A 14,146-nucleotide genomic window follows, 5' to 3' on the forward strand; every position below is an offset into this window, starting at 1 on the left:
ATACGTGCAAAAAAGCCTCGTTCAGTGCCCAAAAAAGTTGCACTGCGGTGCGTGCAAATACACATACACTCGTGTGATGCCAGCCTAAGGCACTTTCACACAGCCGAGAAACTCACGCAAGGTTTGTGTGTTGCGAGAGGCACAAATCTTACGCAAATATGAACCCCATTCTTCTAAATGGAGTAATATACACGAGTATGCCCTATCTCTTCCCGTTCCTCAGAACGCATTGCCCATTCAGGTCAATGGGACCTTTAATGCCTCGTATGGCTCTCGTATGCCATATGATGTGCATGGAGGTTTCCCATTGAAATCAATGGGAAACACTTCCGATCCTCTATCGCACGTAAAACTCGGAATTTCACGGATGTGATGCGAGGCACATTCACAAGCGCGGTATCGGGACAAGGAAGAACTTTGAGAGGTTGGAAAGCTCACTGTAACATCATGTATTTTTTTTCCCGTTAAAAGTTATATCTAGAAGATTACTTGGTTCCTCTTACTGAGAACAATCACACTTTGGTCTACTGGCTAACACATTTTTTTTTTCATTTTGTTTTTTATTTTAGCATTCCTTATCACTATATTTTTTATTAATTTAATTTAGGACATAAACAAGAAAACGCCCCAATTTTCCACGTATTTTCTCTGTTACTTTGTTCAGTATTGCCTTAAAAATGTGTATAAATAAAGCATATATTCCTATGGTAGTGCATGGTCCTTAATGGGTTAATAAATCAAATATATTTTATTTGAAATGTGTTTCATGTGTATTTGTTCTTTATTTAAATTTTTTTTTATTTTTTGTCTAATTTATTTTTATTATTAATAACTCGAGTAGTTTGCCTTAGCGAGTACGCTCGCTCATCTCTAATAATAATATGCTGGCACACCTCTTCATCACAGCATAGTGATGTGCATAGAGATATACACAGCCACCTACCTGGGCACAAATAAGACACAGACCTCAGTAATGCCCTTCACCAGGGAATTCATTCTAGAGAAGGATATGTGGTGGGAATAAATTTCTGAGGACACAGAGTGCCCCCATAAGTAGGTTCACAGATCAAAATTAGTCAGCAAGCATGTATTTTACCAGAGTATCCATAGGAGAAATCCGATTCTTGCCATGGATGTGCAGGATAAAAAGAGAGTGTGCGTCATGAGTACCTTTAAATGGCACACCGAACAGAGGATGACAACTAGCAAGCATTTAGCACTACTGAGGCTGCATCCGCACGAGCTACAAAACATCGCTCATGTGAAAGAACCCATTGGAAACCAAGGGCTTCACATTGTAGCGATGATTTTGTAGCCTGTGCGGATGCAGCCTAATTAAAGTCCAGTTCACGCACCCAAATACACAACAAAATCAACATTACTTCAGAATAGTATGGAAACCTTGATATCTGTGTTGTAGAAAAAAAAGAATTCACTTGTAAGTTCTCTATAAAGTTTCCACGCAAAAATCATGTTGGGTGATCGCACTTGAATTTGACCCCTAGATTGGGGCCAAGTCTGTGAGCAGATCTGGGGCTCAACAGTGGAGTTGTTGTTTATTCGTTTAGTCGCTTCCGACTCTTCGTGACCTCGTGGATCAGCCCACGCCAGAGCTTCCTGTCAGCTGTCACCACCCTCAACTTCTCCAAGGTCCAGTCCATCACTTGAAGGATATCATCCATCCATCTTGCTCTTGGTCGGCCCCTCTTCTTTTTGCCTTTCCTTTCCCCACTATCAGCATCCTCTCCATGATATCCTGTCTTCTCGTTATGTGGCCAAAGTACTTCAGTTTTGCCTTTAATATCAGTCTGGCTTTATTTCCTGGAGTATGGACTGGTTTGATCTTCTTGCGGCACTCTCAGCATTTCCCTCCAACATCACAGTTCAAGAGCGTCTATTTTCCTTCGCTCAGCCTTCCTTATGGTCCAGCTCTCACATCCATAGATTACTATGGGGGATACCATTGCTTTAACTATGTGGACCTTTGTCAGTGTGATGTCTCTGCTCTTGACCATTTTATTGAGATTGGTCATTGTTCTCCTCCCAAGACATAAACGTCTTCTGATTTCCTGGCTGCAGTCCGCATCTGCAGTAATCTTTGCACCTAGGAATATGAAGTCTGTCACTGCCTCCACGTTTTCTTCCTCTACTTGCCAGTTGTCAATCAATCTGCTTGCCATAATCTTGTGTTTTTTTTTAATGTTTAATGCAACCCAGCTTTTGCGCTTTCTTCTTTCACCTTGGTAATAAGGCTCCTCAGCTCCTCCTCGCTTTCAGCCATCAAAGTTGTATCATCTACATGTCTTAGATTGTTAATGATTCTTCCATCGATTTTAACTGCAGCCTTGGATTCACCAAGCCCCGCTCGTCGCATGATGTGTTCTGCATACAAGTTGAATAGGTAGGGTGAGAGTATACAACCATGCCATACTCCTTTCCCAATCTTAAACCAATCTGTAGTTCCATGGTCTGTTCTCACTGATGCTACTTGGTCCAGATTCCTCAGGAGGTATACAGGGTGACTTGGTATCCCCATACCACCAAGAACTGGCCACAATTTATTATGATCCACACAGTGTTTTCCATATTTGCTGGCATATGGCATGCATTACCTTGACAGCATCATCTTTCAAGATTTTAAACAGTTCAACTGGGATACCGTTGTCTCCTGCTGCCTTGTTATTAGTAATGCTTCTTAAGGCCCATTCATCGTCACTCCTCAGGATGTCTGGTTCTAATTCACTTACCACATCTTCAAAGCTGTCCTTGATATTACTATCCTTTCTATACAGATCTTCCGTATATTCTCCCCACCTTCTCTTGATCTCTTCCGCTTCTGTTAGATCCTTGCCATCTTTGTTTTTGCCTGAAATTTACCTCCTATATTTCTAATTTTCTGGAAGAGATCTTTTGTGCTTCCTATTCTATTGTCTTCTTCCATTTCCATGCATTGCTTGTTTAGAAATAGTTCCTTATCCCTTCTCCTTCTGACTAACCTCTGGAATTGTGCATTTAATTGGGCATATCTCCACCTATCACTGTTTCCTTTTGCTTTCCTTCTTTCTTGAGCTACTTCCAGTGTCTCAGCAGAAAACCATCTTGCCTTCTTGGTTTTCTTCCTCTTTGAGACGTTCCTTGTTGCCGCCTCCTGAACAATGTTGCGAACTTCTGTCCAAAGTTCTTCTGGGACCCTATCTGTTAAATCTAGTCCCCTAATCTATTCCTCACCTCCACTGCATATTCATTAGGAATATTAGTGAGATCATATCTGACTGATCTGTGGGTCATCTTTCCTGGAGTTGTATCGCAGATTAAAGTGTTACGTTCAGGCTGGAAGAATCTGAACGTGGGTCTGACTCTTCCATGTCAACAAGTCCTTATATCTCTTGATCAGGTGTTATTAACAGAACAGCTTCAGATTTTTATTACTAAAGGGTTATTATTTTATTATTACAATTTTCTCAATTTAAAGGGGTTTTCCAAGCAGCGCCCATTGTCAGTGCCAGGATACTCCGGGTTTGGAGTGGAAGCCGCTGTTCCGACCCCTGTATAGTGTCCGACACTCATACCTGCAGGTGCAGTTCTCATAATGTCAAAGAGAGCTGCGCCTGCAATTACGAGCGCCGGACACTACACAGGGGTCGGAGCAGCAGCTTCCGCTCCGACCCCGGTTATCCCGGCACTGACAATGGGGGCTGCCTGGAAAACCGCTTTAAATGAAAAAAGTTCTGTTCATAATTAGCTTTAACATTCTCAATGGTCCTGCATACAATTTGGAGCTGTACCAAGGTGCCAATGTGATCTGTCATGCCACGCTTCTCTGGCTATTATATCAGCACTGTCATGCCCCTTCTCTGTTAATTCCAAGGTCACTTATGTGTCTAAGCTTTTTATAGATATGGGCATGTGTACTTCTTGGCAGGAATGCTAATTGCATTTTGTTGGCATCTGTAAGTTACACTTTAATTTTGAGCTCAGTGATCTTCTATTAGAATGATTTGTCTGCGCATTTAGGAGGCAAAATAAAAAGTCTAGAACTCTAGATGCAGGGAAAAAAAATCGCCGATGTACATGACCCCATTCAAAGGTATGGGGTTCATATTCTCGGACGGTTTTCACGGCCTTACATTATAGTGGAGTTACAAATCTAAAGTGAATTCCATTTTTTTTTCAAGATGTGTACCTTTGTCTAAACCCCAGTGCTGGAACCCCTCAGGGGTGGTCCCCTATATTTGTAACTTGTACAATGCCTGTATGACAGCCATGTTCTGGTTGACTGAGTATACACATATAGTCCAGAGAGTTAATACAAGGCTCTGATTGCACACTGTGTAGGACGTTTGGAGTTGCAATACATCTGATTTGGGGCAGTAGTGGGGGTGCCAGGGAAGAAAATACAAGGATAGGGGATAACTTGTTGATCACTGGGGGTCTCATTGCTGAGACCCCCACCATTCTTGAGAACGGAGCTCCTGTGTCCCGCTTCCGTTACTGTGGGGGTCGCTTCTTCCACCTCAGTGACGCCACTCTGAATGCAGTACACATGTGTGGTCAGTGCTCCATTAATTTAAATGGAGTTGACTGATATACCTGAGTGGGTGCCGAATGCCGATCGGGTATCTTGGCATTCCCACTGAAATTGATGGAGCGCTGGTGTGCATGCACTATCAGCTCTTCATTCAGTCTCCTCCTCACTGCAGGGGGTACAGTAAGCCCACAGTTATAAGGATGGGGAACACGGGACTCCGTTCTTGAGATCCGAGGGAGTCTCAGCAGTGAGACCCCCACCAATCAGCAAGTTATCCCTTATTCTGTGGTTAGGGAATACCTGGAAATTCTGGTACAACCCATATAATTTATGTGCAGCTAATAACAAAGTGGGATTCCCCTTACTTCTATTAGGCTGGGATCCCACGGGGCGGAAATCTCGCAGATTTTCTTAGAAGAGCCACAGCTTCAAACTCATTTTGCCGCGGGTTTTGGAGCACTTCGTCTGCCGGCATTCCGTCACGGCTTTCTCTCCCCATAGAGAGGAGTGAGGCCACAACGGAAAAAAAAATGGAATTAAAATGCTGCGGCTGTCAATTCTACGCTGCATCGCCGTTTCTGCCCGAGTTTTCCGCGACAGATTGGCCGCCCTGCGTGGACAAGATTTTTGCAAAATCTCGTCCACATGGCCGGCTAATCCTGGTATTAGGAGCCGCGGGCGGATTTGCCACACAGAAATTCTTCACGGAATTTCCGTGGCAAATCCGTCACGTGTGAACCCAGCCTTAGTGTCCTGAAGGTGATCTAAATGGTCTGGCTTGGTGGCCACATTTGTTGAGCTATGACTCTGAACGGGGTCCACAGCATATTAAAGGGATCGCGTAGGAGTACAAGAAATAAAAGTTGTTCCAGAAAATGTTGTAAAATTGCAAAGCAAACATTAGTCTCCTGCCAATCCCCTGCTGCAGGTAAAATGAGCAAAAACCACGAGGGATTTCACAGGGGACTAATGTTTGGTTTATTTTAGAGCATTTCCTGCAACTACTTTTTTTAAATGCAAATCTTTTTTCTGGCGTCCAAAGACACCTTCAACATACATACAATACAAACACAGAAAACTCCAAATACCCCTCCCCCCAAGAAGCGTATTCCAATTGTCTCTCCCGTACTATCTAAGCACACCACTGCAGAGTCCTTTGATTGTCCATACCTCCAGATAGATACGGCACAGTCCTTGTAATTGGATGTTACCTGTGATTGTTCTCAGTAAGAGAAACGATGTAGTCTTGTAGATATGATACCTTTTAATGGCTAACAAAAATACATGATGTAATAATACCGAGCTTTCGTACCAACGCAGGGTACTTCTTCCGGCTAATGGATTGGATCTGAAGAGGCATGGATATTTATACACACTTATAACATACATACTTATGACAAGGCACAGATATGTATGTGATTGGTTCGCACTTAAAAGGAATTCTGCAACAGCAAACAAACATATTTTGTCTAGGCATTGATAGCGGAGTGAAAGTTTTATGGTCCCTAAATTACTGTTGGAGGGGGGGAGGTCAGCAGGCTTGACTTTCTACAAGATATACACAAGCATTTTTAGCTAAGCACTGATAAGGGAGTGAAAGTTTATGGTCCCTGAATTACTGTTGATGGGGGTCTTATCTGTGCAATCAAGTCTCACACTTCCCATTCACGCATAAATCCTGGGGAATAATTTAACCCAGTATTCAGCGTGTCAAAGGTTGTTATCAATTTATATTCCCAAATTCTTCTGTGGTTTTGTGACTTGAAACCACCCTTCAATATCAAAACTCTCATATCTCCTATGTCATGTCCATGGTTAGAGAAGTGCAACGTTTAGCGCACCTACTTCCTTCCCTCTCCACTCTCTCTCCCTTCCACAATATATGCATTCCAGTGCATATTAGCATTATCTTCTAAGTAGGTCAAGTCAGGAAGGACTGAAGTGGAAGGAAGGACTGCCGGAGCTGAACAGCTTAGGCCTCATGTCCACTAGCAAAATGGAATTGCGGAATCCGCAGCGGATTTTGCCCATAGGGAATCATTGGCCATCTGCGGTCCATTAAACTGATTTTTGCACCCGCGGATGGCATTTTAAAAGAATTGCGTTTTTCACACGCGGAAGAAAAAACGTGGCATGCTCCATTTTACCGCGGATCGGCCACATTGCTATCACATTGATAGCATTGTGTGCGGATATCTGCATGCAAAAAAAATACCTTTTAAAGCAAATCTGCGCAGAATCTGATGCGGATTGTATTTTTCTAGTGGACATGAGGCCTTAGACAACAAGGGGGTGAGTATATTGTTTTTTTTTAATTATCTGGCAATAAGAGGGACCGGGGCAGCACTATTGTTGATGGGAACATCAACGGGGGTTGGGGGTATTTTTTACTAATGGAGAGCTACAAGGGGCAGCATTATTACTGACAGGGGCAATAAGGGAGATAGTTATTACTGATGAGGCAACAAGGGGAGAGTGTTTTTACTGAAGGGAGGGCTACCAGCAGCAGAATTATTACTGACGGGGCAGCAAGGGGGAGCGTTGATAATGATGGGGCATTATTACTGACGGGTAACAAAGGGCAGCATTTTTAATAATGGGGTAACAAGGGGGGGGGGGGGTTATTAATGATGGGCAACAAAGGAAGCATTTTAATGATGTGGACAAAATGAAGGAACATTTTTAATCATTGGGCAATAAGGGGGAGCATTATTCCTGATAAAGGCATAAAAGTGGGCATTATTACTACTGGGGCTACTGAGAGGGGGCACTATTACTACTAGGACTACTGAGCGGGCGCTGTTACTACTGGGCCCACTGAGAGATGGCACTATTACTACTAGGACTACTGAGCGTGGTGCTGTTACTACTGGGCCCACTGAGAGATGGCACTATTACTACTAGGACTACTGAGAGGGCGCTGTTACTACTGGGCCCACTGAGAGATGGCACTATTACTACTAGGACTACTGAGCGTGGTGCTGTTACTACTGGACCCACTGAGAGATGGCACTATTACTACTAGGACTACTGAGCGTGGTGCCGTTACTACTGGGCCCACTGAGAGATGGCACTATTACTACTAGGACTACTGAGCGGGCGCTGTTACTACTGGGCCCACTGAGGGGCACTATTACTACTGGGACTATTGAGCGGGGGGCTGTTACTACTGGGCCCACTGAGAGGGGGCACTATTACTACTGGGACTACTGAGCAGGGTGCTGTTTCTACTGGGCTCACTGAGAGGGGGCACTATTACTACTGGGGCTACTGTGAGGGGTGCCGTTACTACTGGGCCCAATGAGAGGGGGCACTATTACTACTGGGACTACTGAGCGGGGCGCTGTTACTACTGGGCTCACTGAGAGGGGGCACTATTACTACTGAGAGGGGCTCTGTTGCTACTGGGGCCACTGAGATGGGGCACTATTACTACTGGGGCTACTGAGAGGGGCGCCGTTACTACTGGGGCTACTGAGAGGGGCGCCGTTACTACTGGGGCTACTGAGAGGGGCGCCGTTACTACTGGGCCCACTCAGAGGGGCGCTTTTACTATAGGTGCCACTGAAATAACAAAAGTAAAATAATACGCTGTGATAAGCTGTACAATTAGCCACTAGTTTGGTAAACACTGCCATAGACAGTTGTCAAGCATGAACACCACCACTCCATTCACTACGGTGACTTGTGCGTCACTCTCACTATCCCCAGGGGTCCCAGCGGTCGTAACTCCAGCGATCACACATTTTACATTTTTTTTTGTAGTTTAACGCTTTAAGGAAGCTGGTATTAAATACGTGTGTCCCTGTTAAAACAGTTTTCTTCTATTTCATGGAAGTTGACAACTGAAGGTCATATCACTTATAGATCCTTCTTAGTCTGTCCATGCTCCAAACTATCTGAACATCAGCCTGTCACTAATCTCCTGCCATCACTGGGATAATTTTAGCTCCACTCTTTATCAGCCGCCCACACTAAACATGGCGGCCAGTGACAGGGCTGTCTATTTGCTAGCCAATCACAGCCGATGTTTAGAACGCGTCCGCTGATTGGAGCGTTAGACCGCGCTTTGTCAGCAGCCAATTACAGATCCGCTTTGCGGGAGGTGGACCCGGGCCGCGGCTGGCAGAGGCCTGCAGCTGGACTTGGTGAGTGTTTACGGTGCGTGGCCCGAGTGCATGTACGGGGAGTAGACTACTGGCCCGTGGGGCGCTCAGGGTCACGTGTGCCCCGTTACCGGGCAGCGGCGCCGGTATGACGTCACATGGACACATTCCAGGGCATAGAGATGTGCAGGAATGGCCACCTGGGAGGGTCAGCGGGCCACTGCCTGCCCTGCAGATGTCACCCTTCAGTTATTAGCAGCCCAGTGGCTGCTGCAGTAATGCTGTAGTGCTGGCTGCAGGGGGCTCACAGCAGGAGGATCAGAGGCATTAGTCACCATTATTGGGTGTCTTACACACTGATTATTGCTGGCTGCTGTTATTTGGGGGGTTGTAGATACTCTGGAGGCGCTATATAAAGATTTATTATGCGCCCCGCTATTGGTCTGCGCAGAGCTCATCGGTATAAGGCCCCGTCACACCGGCGGATTTGCGCCGCAATGCGCAGACAATAGAACCCGTTGATTTCAATTGGTTCGTTCACCTGCGCAAAAAAACAAACAAAACGCAGCGTTCTCTATTTTCCTGCAAACCCAAAGTCCCCTTAGAAGTCAATGGGGATGCACATTGGAACTCATTAATCAGCCGTTTTAATTTGCGCAGATATGCGTCCGCTCATGTGACGGAGGGGAAGATGGCGGCTGATGACCACTATGGGGACACGATGTGTGACCTTATAAGGCCCTTTTACACGATTATTGTTCAAGTCATCGTTGAGTCGTGCAAAAATGATTTAATCATTCCGTGTAAACATGGCCGACGACTGAAGGATAATTCGCTCGTGGTCCATTTTATGCAGGCATAGCAGTCATCGTTCGCTGTCCGCCAGTCGGTCTGTGTAGAAGGTGACCGCCGTTCCAGTTGACTTCCCCTAACAGACCAATGATGGACCGAACGAGCGGGACGAAAAAGGGATAGCGTTAAGGCCGGCGGCACACGAGCGGACCTGCAGCAGATACAGTTCGTTACAAGCTGTAGGAAATCGCTTCTTACTGCATATTCACAGAATCGTATTGTGATTTCTGCGAGCGGAGGAAAAATCACCGCAGGATCCATTTTATTGCAGATCCCACACAGACGGCTGAAGTCAATGCAAGCTGCGCGACCCGCTACCCTTCCATGATTGACGTTGCGGAAAAATCGCGGATTCTGCGTCTTCCCTAGCGAGGGCGCCGGAAAAATAAACACTTATGAAAAAAAATCTGTACTGCGCATGTCCGACGGTGGCTCGCCGCAGTGCAGATAAAAAAAAGACAACATACAGGTACGCGCTGGCGCCGGCCGGGCACAGTGTCGGATTCTGCTACAGGCTCCCACATGTGGAATCCGACCCGTCTGTGTGCAGGCGGCCTTAAACTGTTATATTAGCCGCACGTGTAAACAGACAGCGTTCGAAAACAAATTACTTGTTCGCTCGTTCCACCCATTAATTGCGCCATTTAGTGGGACCCTAGCACAGGGGTGTACTAAATGCTTAATAATGTGAAGGCAGCAATGCCCAGAAGATAGCTGGCAGTTCTTACCCCGGATCCCCGCATTAAGCGCTCACTTAGAAGAGCATACATAGCTGCGTATTACGCGTGTATTTTTTTTACCGTGTAGCCTGGTTTATGTTGCTGTAAGGTGCTGACAGTCCTCTTTACACTGTAGCTAAATGGGCCCCCCTGTCTAAATATAAGCAGTTTATACTCCCCATCCCGGGTCTCCCCTGGACAGACAGCCTACGGGCTGCAGCAGCTTCTTTACGGGACGTCACAGGTTTGCTGCAGCCAATGGCAGAGGTCGGCGATCGAGTGCTGAGCTCCTTATTGGCTGTAGCAGACTGTAAATAGAGGGTGGACCCTGCGTGGCAGCGCTGGTCACAACAGGGAAAGGCGAGTATCAACTGGGTTGTTATTTTGGACCCTTTTAGGTACATTTTAAGTAACTCAGCCCACCCCCTTTAAATGATGCCGAGCGCACCCATTCTGTCAAAGCCATAACCTAAGCCCTAACTGCAGGACAAAAAACCCCCAAAAGTATAAATCACCTTAGAAGCGCTGTCATCTCCGGCGCGTCTTCTCCCCTGTCACTATTCTTCATCTCTTCGGGCCGGGGATTAAAAAATCCCCACCTTCTGGAAGCGCTGCCTCTGATTGGCTGATGCTTAGCCAATCACAGCCAGCACTCAATGAGCCAATCACAGCCATTCATTGAGCGCTGGCTCTGATTGGCTAAGTGTCAGCCAATCACAGCCAGCGCTTCCAGGAGGCAGGGAGTTTTCAGAAGAGATGCAAAACAGTGCCGAGGACGGGGGAGAAAATGCAGCCGAGCCCCAGAAAGCGCTTCTAGGTGATGTATACTTTTTTTTTTTTCCTGCAGTTAGGGCTTACTTTGAGGGTGGGGCTTATAGTTCAAGCCCCCAACCCCCCTGAAAATCTTTGCATTTGGTGCTACAACTTTGTAGCGCTACAAAATCGCAGTGTCACCGTGAGAGACTGCAGAGATATCGCACAGACCAGCAATGCAGTATCGCTACGATTTTCTCGCGCCGATGCTGTGTTGCCCGTGTGATCGAGGCCTAATGGCATCGAATGAAGTCACGAGAGGCAGAATACCTCTTCCAGAGTCGGCTATGGCGGTTAATTAGTAACACTAACCTTTATATAGCGCCAGCATACTCTGCAGCGCTGTACAAGTCAGAGGATACGCAGACATGGACATCACATGCAGTATTAGGGCACGTTCACACTGGCATACATACAACGTGTATTACACTGAATAGAACCCACTGATTTCGGTAAGTTCTGAAATGTGCATATTTTTCATGCGACCGAAAAAATATGTACCATGTCCTATTTTAGTGCATATTCTGCTGCGTTATTTTTCCTGAACCGAACCCTAATGCAGGTGTGAGAGCCGCCTAACGCACCACAATAGGCCATAGAAGTGAATGGGCCGCAAATTGGGCATTAAAACAATTGGCACTTTTGTGAACTTTTTTCATACATAAATACGCCGTGTAGTTCCACGTGCAAAAAACATGCAGCAGGGCCGAAATACACGGGGATAAGGCGATTTTCGGTTTGTGAATACGTCGTGTATTCACGGAACGACATATGCTTACGCTCTTAGGTCGTATATACAGGGCGACATCCGTGTGCGGATCCACAGCAAATCTCATGACCGTAGTAGTTGGGTGGTCGGGTTTCTGCGGTTCTTACACACAGGGCAGTCACATGTAGTTGTTACTGACAGCCACCGGCCCAGTGTATAATGAAGCGCAGCTACCTGCCCACAGAGAGGTTGGCCTCCCAGGAATGTCCCGGTGCAGTAAGCAGCCAATCCAACCCTGTGGGCCGCATGCACAGCCATCTGCACAGCCATCCTGGGCCACATTCCACATGTTGGACGCCCCTGGTATAGAGTCTTTTGTTACTACTAAATCTACTATATCACACACCGTTGGATACAGTAAGCCAACGGCGATCGCATTTGTCTTCACCATTAACACTAATCCTTGGGTCCGCCAAACAGACATACTGTATCTACTTAATGAGAATCTGTCCCCATCTGTGTGCGGTCCTCTGAGGGCACCATAAGATATTGACTAGCGCACTGCTTACAGCCATATGTCTGTCTTACAGTGAAGTAGTTTGCCAGAAATGTACATTTTCCCAGTGTCAGTACACCCATAGACGATAAGAGGAAGTAGTCCATGATATTCATGAGTTGCAGGCTAGTCACTACCACCCCACCCTCCTGCCACTGATTGACTGCTGTCTGTATATGTACAGTATTAGAGAGGCAGCAGTCAATCGGTGACTGGAGGACGGGGCTCTCTTGAAACTCAAGGGTGCTAGTGTAGTATGTCTCCACCAGAAGTATGGGTTGGCCGGGCTCGGCTACAGGTAACACCTAGGTCACGCCAAAAGCTTCTGTTTGGCTCCCGCACACACACCTTCACAGATTCCCGAGGTCCGGCTACAGCGACGCCCACACAAGTTCTTAGCTGACGAGCGATCAGCCCCGAGCCTACAGCCATGGCCACTTCTGAGCTCCTCTCCGGCTAGCATACGTTTTCTTTGCTGCTGAAACTGTGATGCTGCATGGTCTTGCAATCCTAATACAAGCCAACAAGCTCAGCTCTGCCCTTCAATTGATAACACTTCCAGTAATGTTATTATTCATGATAGACCATGCTTCTTATTGGCTGCAACATAGCGCAGTATTGCATTTATTATGATGCGTACAAGTATAATAGCTGTGCAGGTGGCCTTTAATACATTGCTCGCTAGCGCTTGGGAAGTGGCCGTGTAATTGTTGTGGAGGTGCCCAGTCAGGAACTCGGATGTGGGCGTGCTGGCTGCTCAGGAGCTCGGAGGTTGGCATGGCTGTAGCCTCGGGGCTCATCGCTCAACAGCTCAGCTTGGAGCTTCGGACTCTGTGAAGGTGTGTGTGCGGGAGTCAATGGGCAGCTTTGGGCATTACCTGTAGCTCAGCCAACCCATACTTACAGTGGAGACATACTACACTAGTACCCAACTCGTGAATATTGCGATTACTTCCTGTGCTGCTGCTGCTGATCAAATGTAACTTTTTAACAAAGTACTGCTCTGATACATAAAACAGGTGTATTGCTTCAATCAGTGGGCTGTCATATCTTGTGCTGCCCTCAGAGAGGAGAGCTTAAAGGTGGTGACAGATTCCTTTTAAAGGTTTTGCCCAGTGAATGATATTGTTTATCATCATTAAATCTATCCCATAATTATCAACCTTTCTCTATCCCCAGATATTCCAGGACTAATGCCATAATAGTGCCAGCTGCTGTCCCTATTGTGTCTACCCCATTCATGGTTCCAAGGTGGATATACATGCTCAGTGTTGCTTCACTCTCTGGAATGAACCCCGGTGTGGTGGGCGGCCGCTTCTGAAGCTGCTGAGTCTTCTCAGCTTGTCAAGAGATGCTGAGCGATTGCTGCCACGCTGCCTCACTTGCTCCTTTTCCTCTGAGAAGCAGAGAAGACTCTGGAGCCCCAGAAGCAGCCGCTCACCATGCCAGGGATCCCTCTACCTAAGGTCAGGCTCACACGAGCGTAATTTAATATCGTATGATGTGCACGATGTACACAAACATAGTATATGGTGAATGGAGTCAATGAAAGTGCATACATTCTCATTGACTCCATTCACACTTACATTGCAGCATGTTCTATTTTACCATGTACTACACGCAATAGAGCCCTATTCTCTATGGCCGGATGTGCAGCGTTTATATCGTGTGCAGTCCAAAATCGCTGCCAGATGCGGCGATAGGCCGGCTCGCACAGCAGTAAAACGCTGCATTATACACGCAGCGTTTTACGCACATGCTTATGTGAGCCCAACCAGTGAAGCAGAGAGAGGAGCAAGACTGAGCAGGTGTGACCACCGAGGCATATTTACTAAGGTCGGAACAGCAGGTGGCGCTGTTCTA

At 46.5% G+C, this 14,146-nt stretch overlaps 1 protein-coding gene across 1 annotated transcript in view; it reads left to right on the plus strand.

Annotated features, from left to right (window-relative positions):
* Nucleotides 1–8,616: 8,616 nt before the first annotated feature.
* ARMC1 (armadillo repeat containing 1) overlaps nt 8,617–14,146 on the plus strand; it is a 50,262-nt gene continuing 44,732 nt past the window's right edge. The window contains exon 1 of the mRNA XM_066578276.1: nt 8,617–8,676. The gene's annotated coding sequence lies outside the window, so the exon portion shown is untranslated. The remainder of the gene's footprint in view (nt 8,677–14,146) is intronic.

Source organism: Eleutherodactylus coqui, chromosome 9, assembly GCF_035609145.1.
Source record: "Eleutherodactylus coqui strain aEleCoq1 chromosome 9, aEleCoq1.hap1, whole genome shotgun sequence".
NCBI classification, from domain to species: Eukaryota; Metazoa; Chordata; class Amphibia; order Anura; family Eleutherodactylidae; genus Eleutherodactylus; species Eleutherodactylus coqui.